Source organism: Pecten maximus, chromosome 5, assembly GCF_902652985.1.
Source record: "Pecten maximus chromosome 5, xPecMax1.1, whole genome shotgun sequence".
Lineage (NCBI taxonomy): Eukaryota > Metazoa > Mollusca > Bivalvia > Pectinida > Pectinidae > Pecten > Pecten maximus.
Genome location: NC_047019.1, coordinates 8,738,955 through 8,748,674, shown reverse-complemented (window position 1 = coordinate 8,748,674; position 9,720 = coordinate 8,738,955). Strand labels below are relative to the sequence as shown.

Sequence of the window (9,720 nt, the reverse complement as noted above, 5' to 3'; positions counted from 1 at the left end):
CACCATTTGGATGACTGGGCCTGTTTTGAGATTGCAGCCTTAAATTCTTGACCAATGACGTAAATATGATATTGATTATCAAAAAATATATTTTTTCAAATCTTGATCTCCATAAAATACGGTTATAGTTCAAATTAGTTTATAGTAAATGAACCACTCATGAGCATTATTAAGTTAAAATGCTATCCATTCATAATTAAAACATAATTATTTGCCAGATACTGCTTCTGTAATAATTTCAATCTCTAGTATACATTGTATATATATAAACATTTTCGTAGTCCATAAGATGAACTGTCCGATGCTACCTCGATCCTGTCCAATCCTGTCCAATTCTACCGGATCCTGTCGATCGTCTTTCCGGATTTACTTCCGTTTGCGGCCATTCAAAGCAAGCAGACGGGGGAAAAAACATGGAAACTTTAAAGTTTTCCGTCTATAATAGGCCTACATCAGACTTAAAAGGTAATTATGACATGACATCAGTCTAAAATCTTGTTAAGTTAATAATACATTAAGATTCAGTTATATTAGAATTAATTTAGTGTTTTGGTGACGATTCGAAATAATGCTGTAACAAAATGTTGGACAGGATTTGCAATTTTATAGGGACTTCAGTTATCGCTAGATGGCGTGAAAAGGGTACTGTAATGTCTAAATTGGCCATGACAGTTGGTCCGAGCACATGTTATTTGAAGTATATTTGAAATAAGCCTTGATGCTTAGTGTCACAGTAAGGAAGGATGTCACCAGTTATCTATGACTTATAAGGTATTTTCTCGTTTCTCAGGTTAAGTGAAATACTTGTTCTTTCATCCGTAAAACGTATTGATCGCCAATATCCCGTACCTGAGAGTGGTATGTTCGTTTGTTTTTTTTGTTTTTTTGAACAAGAAAATATTTGTGGTCGATAAAAGTCTATATGCTAAATGAAAGCTCATATATCAAGGTATTTTAAGTGAATTTTTCAAGCTTCTAAATGGCAGCGGAGAAAGGCGATTAATATTTTAATAAAATCACACTAACTGTTACCTCCCTTCGTGGTATAGCCTTTTCCAGAAAAATGTATTTACATAAACATTTTTGTTGTAAATTGGCGTGAAGTATTTATAACAAACAACTCATGATATACGAACATAATTGATCATATTATGCTGCCTCATGTACTGTATTGACCTTACTTTTAACACTTAAGTAACGATAAAAAACAGTTTTGAATTTATTTGTTCAGCACCAGAGAAACAGACTATACTGTAGGAGTTATTTCCCTTCCGTTACGAATACTCTATGAAAGCTTCTCGTTATATTTGAGTTATCCCCCTTGTTGATCGTGACCCAGTTAATAACACATTGATTAAATTGCAAATTGTAATTAATCTACAGTCAAACAATCCGAGAAAATATTTATTGTTGACTTTGGATGACTTTCTTTATCTATATAAGCAGTTTTCATAATTTTTTGTAATTTTTTAAATTTTTAACTGGAGTCCCTAAATTTTATATTAATATTAGTAGCCTACTGTAGACCTAGCGATCAGGAATGTATTATTTGATCTTCTAATCTAATCGACATGAAAATACATGGCAGTGGTTTTATATTATTGTTCATATCACAACATAATTATACACTGACATATTTTTGACACAAACGTAAGTTTGAGTCTATGTCAGCGCTTTTGAGGTGTAGCTGACAAAATCTACGATGCCCTCTGGCGGATACTGCCTTGGCCAGTCTAACCGTTGCTTTACAGTAACTCCGTAATGCTATGCAGTAAATATTTGTAAATATCGTAAATATTCACGATAAAAAATGACATATAGTAAAGTTCAGCTATAAAAAAATTACCTTTTGTTTTGTTGACACAAACGTAGACACAAACGTAAGTTTGAGTCTATGTCAGCGCTTTTGAGGGCTCTGGCGGATACTGCTGTTGGCCAATCTAAACGTTGCTTTACAGTAACTCCGTAATGTTATGCAGTAAATATTTGTTTAACTTCACGATAAAAAATGACATACAGTGAAGTTCAGCTATTAAAAAAAATCACCTTTTGTTTTGTTGTATTTTAAAAGCTGACAGGACAATGTGTTTTTTTTTTGGCATTTTCGTTCGCTCTGACACAACTTCCACTGCCACTTCACAATCATATTCTATCGCAAAAAAAAATAGTCCCGTGACTTACGGAGTCAAATGCAACACTGCAGTTTCGTTAGATATATGACAAAACAACAGAACCTCACAAATAGATAGTTTTCAAAGTATTTAATTTAAGTATGTTCTGTCGATGATACGTAAGAATATTTTTCCGCGTTGAACGCATTAGATTTCACGCGGAATGATACAATCGACTTTTCGCTGGCGCCATATTGCTGCTTACCTGTGACCCGGAAGAAAAATCTACTAACATCACGCTGAATTTTCATCATCGACATCTATGTGTTTTTTTTCTTTGGTGGCATGTTACTGAATGGGTTATAATATTGATAAAGTTTCGTCGGAATATCGTTGTTATTTTGTACATTGAAAAATCACTCATCCAGCATCCGATTTTGTCCGCCATCTTTCAGTAATGTAAACAATAATAAAAGAAAGAGTAGGTGATCAAACCCAACTTTGAATGTCATTTTCTCACTGAAATATTAACTTGCATGTGATTGATGTAGTCTGCAGATGGTTAGATTATATAGATGTTTTTTTACGAAAGAAAAAAAGTTGTCTATTCATCATGACAATATCACAACAACGGCAGTCGAGTACCATACGCATGTTTGCAAATAAAAAGTTAAATAAATTCTCACTGAATAGGGTTTCGAAATGTCAAATGGACTTGTGAATATTAATATTGACTTCGGATCTATTGATTATATCCTACGTAATGCACATGAAGTTTTTCGTTTACAGAACGCGTACCGCATTAACGTGGCTGTCTGCATGCAGATGTAGACGTCACTGAAAATTTCATCTCTAATTATAGCGACTGATTTTTTTTTTCTAATATTCGTGATGGTTTAAAAAAAATAGAAAATGATCTATCATTATCATTTGAAATATTACATAACAGTCGAAGCATATTATAAAAAAGAAAGGGGTCTACGATGTACATCTACATAGACCTTTATTATGTTTGGTGGAGTTTTGAACGCTTCAGGGACGGTTAAAGGGCAGTAACTCTTTAGAAAACACCATTTTTCATGGAAATGTACTGATTGCTAAATTTAACCAGAGATATTTAAAGGCAGTGGAAATGTTATATTCCTACATCTGCGGTTTTTTCTGTCTTAAATCATTTCAGCTTCTGAATCTCTGCTTACTCTAGGCGTAAAAATCCTTTAGCAAAAGTTGCTAAAATACCTTTTTTCTCTTTAGCAAATAAGAAATGGTTTTAGCAAGACAATGTTATTGCTTAGAATTTAATAACTAAATATAGCACACGCATATTTGTTTGATATATAAATATTAATACAATGTGTTAAACTATTTTATTAGTAAAGGCAGGCATTAAAAGTGTTCATTATTTAAGAATCTATAAATTACAAAATACTGCCAAATATCATGTTTTACCTCAGCGTAAACAAAAAATATTCAACCAACTAAAAAAGCATTGTATCATACCAAAACAGTTGTGTTTTAGCTGCTATTATTTTCATATTGAAAAAGAACACACTTGAGATTACACTGAAATAATGTTATTTTCAACTTGATTTTCAAACCACAACTTATGTTTTAATCTTATTGCTGTTCCTATTCCTTTAGATCATATTGGTGATAATTATAAGTAATTGGATTTGGAGAATATCTGCTGCAAAACCTATTCACAGCATTTCCAAACAGATGCATTTCCAAATAGATGCTTCATACATAAATCACCCTGAACAAATAATTTTGCAGCCCTGTCACAACGTGGAGTTTACCGTGAAATGTACCTTATGTAATGTTCGTGATACAAGACATCGAATGACACATACTTGTTAAATACTAAATAATATTGTACATACAATTAATGAAAGTTGAAATAACATTGAACAGACAATTGTCATATTGTTTTTAGAGCAATGTAAGCTTGCGGCACAGGCAGAACATTCGTCTGCCATAGGGTCACAGCTGCCATGTGTTTGCCCAAGTTATCTAAACGCTTTACAAAGCATTGCCCATCAAACAAACGCTCAAATGATTCAGATTTATTTAAGTACTTCCGTTTCCGTAACATACATGACATGTGCTAATCATGTAGTTCGATCACAGGATAAGTTAGATGCAATGACATCGTAATTAGTGAAAACGTAAGTGGTTGAATAAAAGATTTAAGACAGGGGGATATTTATGCAGTCTAAAGTATGTCTTCGGTTAAAAACAGTTTCGCAAAAGTTGCGAAAATGCTTAATTATATTTTCGCAATTAGTGATTACATTTCGCGAAATGCGCAAAATGCGATCGATAGCGTGAGCACAGTGAATTAAATTAACCTTTAAACTAATGCACAGTAAATTATTGATAAATCAATGCAAATAATTTATTATCACTTAGATTTATTATTATTATTTAATCTTTTTTTCTTTACAACACTAGTACATATTATTTGAGAAGAACAGCAAAAATTACTAAGTTCATTATTCTTCTAAACAACAAAAATTTGTAAAACTTTTTTGTGTTGTGCATATATCCTATTGTGAAATAACTTGGCATGACTAAAGATAATAGTATTGTCTTGATGACTGTTACATACTATATCATAGGTTGAGTTAAATAATTATTTTCTTCTTGTCAATTATGGTAAATGGTGAAAACACATTTTTTTCATTTAAATTGTTAAGTCGGTTTAATGTTCAAATTCAGATTAATTTAATTAAAGCAACTATTAATAATGTATATAAAAATTACTTCAGTGTTCTAATAATTTAAACACATGAACAATTGAAAGAAATACATTTGTATGAAAAGCATTCATAATGGACTTTGAAGAATGCTACTACATGTACAGTTCATCCAGTTTGGGCATTCGAACTACATTTTCATCTGACAGATGCTGCAGATTAAAAAGAAACCTCTGATTTTGAAATCGATGATATCAATACATATAGCTACATTCACATCTCACTAACATTAATTAACATGATATATATACCATACATACATATATATATGTATCATGCAGTTACAGTTATGTATATGGTACATATACTATTGCGGAGAATATTTGATGCAATGTACATAAGTGAAAAACAAAATTCCACTTCAAATTGATTTGAACTGTACATGTGAATGAATGTGTTTTTGTTGTATAGATGATTTGTAGCTACACAGTATGGAGTGTAAACATATAACGTAGAGTGCTATATGAAAATCATGTTCACTCTTAAGAAACTGTCTCAAGTCTGAGCTGATATGAGCATGTAATTCTAAGTTTTGAATATAGTGCTTAGTTTAATGTGCCCGTCGTGATGGTATACCCTGCCCTGTCTACATCCGCATTCTACGCTTCCAGAGTCTGTTTATCAGACCCAGGTGTTTTTAACCCACCATCATCAGATGGTGTGCTATTCAAATCGCCCTGCGTCAGTGGTCCGTCCGTCCCTCCATCCGTAAACAATTCTTCGGGAAACAATATGGCCGACAGGCAGCCATCTTAGGTTTTGACAATTGAAGTTTGTTATTGCTATTTCTCAGAAAGCACTGAATTGATCTTTCTCAAATTTCATATGTAGGTTCCTCTTGGTGCTAACATTAGTTATGCATATTGCATTTTGAGACCAATCGGAAAACAATAAGGCCGATAGGCAGCCATCTTTGATTTTGTCAATTGAAGTTTGTTATCACTATTTCTCAGAAAGTGTTGACGGGATCTTTTTCAAATTTCATAAGTAGGTTCCCCTCGGTGCCTAGTTATGCATATTGCGTTTTGAGACTAATCGGAAAACAACATGGCCGACAGGCAGCCATCTTGGATTTGGACAATTGAAGTTTGTTATCGCAATTTCTCAAAAAGTGCTGAAGGGATCTTTCTAAAATTTGATATGTAGGTTTCCCTTGGTGGGTGGTTATGCATAATGCATTTTGAGACCAATCGGAAAACAATATGGCCGACAGGCAGCCATCTTAGGTTTTGACAATTGAAGTTTGTTATTGCTATTTCTCAGAAAGCACTGAATTGATCTTTCTCAAATTTCATATGTAGATTCCTCTTGGTGCTTACATTAATTATGAATATTGCATTTTGAGACCAATCGGAAAACAATATGGCCGACAGGCAGCCATCTTGGATTTGGACAATTGAAGTTTGTTATCACTATTTCTCAGAAAGTGCTGAAGGGATCTTTCTCAAATTTTATATGTAGGTTCCCCTCGGTGCCTAGTTATGGATATTGCATTTTGAGACTAATCGGAAAACAACATGGCCGACAGGCAGCCATATTGTATTTTGACAATTGAAGTTTGTTATCGCTATTTTACAGAAGGCACTGAAGGGATAGAACAATCTGCCACAAAATATCATTCAAAACCTTGACATAACATCATTCAAACCAGGGCTCGCACACACGATAAAATCCTAAAACAATCACACAAATGTTTTTAACCTGAGCTCTCTCTTATCTAAAAGCTGGTAGCTAGATGGGGCACTACATCAAATGTATAAATATTTTTTCAAATGCTAATGATAATGATAATTTGTGAAGCGCTTATAGGCATGGGATCCTCAAAAGTTTGAAAAGAAAGGCCTCATTAATTTTACAGGTAATCTAGGACCTTCATATTACATCTACAACTACGTATACATTAACCCATTGAAGATGTCAAATAAGATTACCCGAGTACCTATTCTGAAAATTAGCTGCCAAGACGCACTTGCAATCAAAAGTAGATATGAATTTCTTTTCTTGCCAATATTTTGTCCTAGTCCTAATCAGGTATTGGTGATGTTCCATACAAAGTTGACCATGTCCCCACTAAACAAAAGCAGTTAAAATAATTTGTTTTCGTTTGTGTCTTCAGTACTTTCAGTACTTTGATTTCGGTTTATGAATCTTTGTAAAATCAGAAAAAATCAGAACCGAAAGTAGATCGTGGAAATTCCGCGAAATCATGTTGTTCTGCCATAGCTTTTATTTCTTTGTAATATTAACAGTTGTATATATTTTTAACATGAACTTGAGGAGTTCTCCGTTATTAAGGCTTCAAAATCATACCTGTCACGTGTATTGTATTCACTGACATCAGTAAGGTGTCATGAGGAAATCTTTTTATTTTTTAAATAGTTTTTATGGGAGGCCTGCCTCTCATTATAGCATCAGCTATAGGATTTCATTGCGGAACCAATCGTTTGGCACCTCAAGCGGCTATCTCCGTAATCACGGGAGATAACTCGTACATACCGACGCAATAACAGCCTTTGACACTAACTTTCCAGGCCTTGGAGACCAACGGTCTCCTGATACTTAAATTCTTGGTGCCCTCCACAGAATCTTGGAGCCCACATTTTCAAAAAAAAAAAAATTATAAAAAGAAACTTATTTCAGTTGTTCAAATATTTTATTATATTATTTCCATGAGGAGTTTAAAAGACTTCCGTTGAAGTTCAATAAGGTCCTTGTTATTGGCCAGTTTATCCTCCTCCTCCAGTAGTAAACGACCCGGTTTCTCCATGTTTACGACACAGTGTACAGTACATGTGTACATCGTCGTAGCCCAACCAATTAAACTGTGTTTGCAAGGAGTTCTGGAACTTTCTTTTCTTTCTCGTATTGATGCTGTTGAACCCGTCGTTCCTTCGATGTCTTGGCTTTTTTCGGAGGAGGCGACAGCCCCAACCACCGATGCATCTCTGTATGTACGTGTGTTGTTTACCCTAGGTCAATGCAAGTGAAGGTCACTTTCGCTTCGCGCCGACTTACCTTGGTCATATAGACGCTTGAAATAGTACTAGTTTATTGTCTAAAATTACAAGCGTTCCAAATACTCTGGCGACCGGAAAGACAGGAGTACACAAGTGCAGTTTTACATGCGTGCAACACATGGGTATAAACGACTGACGGATATTGAAATTAAATTGACAACTTTTTGGGTACATTTTACTAAAAATTCCTACATTTTAAGAACACCTCAATGTAAAAATCTCAGTGCCCGACGGTCTCCAGGTAAGTGCAGTTTTTGGAGACCTCCAAATATTTTGGTGGACTCGGGCACCAGGTCTACCGTTAGTGTCGAAGGCTGAATAAACAACCAATTTATCTTGATAGTAGATCTCTATTTTGAATGTTGTAATGGTTTATTATAATTCTCATAAAATCCCCCAAAAGAAATATATTTCATTTTACATCGACTTTGAATGCCACCAGAGCTTATTTATTATACCAAAAACATACACATAGCAGGCACACAAGTACTCAGGTCAGTTGGTAGGCCAGCTAGTACGCAGGTCGAATATTTTACGCGTATCTGATTGTAAGTAAAAACCAACGACCTGCATGAATGAGAAAATAAATAGATAAAGATGGATTTATATTGAAGAGATAATATTTCAACAGCCACATAATGTGTTTATATTTTTATAGGGACGTTTACAATCATCTACGAGATGTGACGTCAAAACCTCTCGCTTTCATTATATTACCAGTTGTTTTTTTTATATTTTTTTTTTGCAGTTTCTTTTGGTTCATATATGATGAAGTTAAACTATATAAGCATTTATGAAAAATTTCAAGACTTCATATAAATTGCTATTACACGACAAATTTATATACCCGGGTATTTGAGAAGTCTGGTGGTAGCCTGTTATCAAAAATTCATCGCAGAGTTCCAAGTGCGAGAAGGGTTGGCAACTGGTATACTCGGTACAAGAACCATACCGACATTCGTTTCACAAAATATCGGTATTTGTAAGAATAAAAACATTAAAATATGACGTAAAAAACTCGACAAAACAGTTATTTTGTTCAGTCGTTTCAATCACTTAAATGAAATCGCAACTTTACCCCTTAAACATTTATCCTAGCTTTACTTGTAGTTTCGTATCCATGTCTCATTTTTAGCCCACCATCATCAGATGGTGGGCTATTCAAATCGCCCTGCGTCCGTGGTCCGTCCGTCCCTCCGTCCCTCCGTCCCCCCGTCCCTCCGTCCGTCCGTAAACAATTCTTGTTATCGCTATTTCTCGGAAAGTACTGAAGGGATCTTTCTCAAATTTTATATGTAGGTTCCCCTTGGTACCTTGTTATGCATATTGCATTTTGAGACCAATCGGAAAACAACATGGCCGACAGGCAGCCATCTTGGATTTTGACAATTGAAGTTTGTTATCGCTAATTCTCAGAAAGCACTGAAGGGATCTTTCCCAAATTTCATATGTAGGTTCCCCCTGGTGCCTAGTTATGCATATTGCATTTTGAGACCAATCGGAAAACAACATGGCCGACAGGCAGCCATCTTGGATTTTGACAATGAAGTTTGTTATCGCTATTTCTCAGAAAGTACTAAAGGGATCTTTCTTCAAATTTCATATTTAGGTTACCCTTGATTGCTTAGTTATGCATATTGCATTTTGAGACTAATCGGAAAAACAACAATGGCCGACAGGCAGCCCATCTTGGTTTCGACAATTGAAGCTTGTTTATCGCTATTCTAAGAAACTAATGAAGGGATCTTACTGAAATTTCATATTTAGGTTCCCCTTGATGCTTAGTTATGCATATTGCATTTTGAGCCAATCGGAAACAAAATGGCCGCAGGA

At 34.6% G+C, this 9,720-nt stretch overlaps 1 protein-coding gene across 1 annotated transcript in view; it reads left to right on the top strand.

Annotated features, from left to right (window-relative positions):
* The first annotated feature begins 361 nt into the window (after positions 1-361).
* LOC117327052 overlaps positions 362-9,720 on the top strand; it is a 35,650-nt gene continuing 26,291 nt past the window's right edge. Inside the window, exon 1 of the mRNA XM_033883880.1 lies at positions 362-465. The gene's annotated coding sequence lies outside the window, so the exon portion shown is untranslated. The remainder of the gene's footprint in view (positions 466-9,720) is intronic.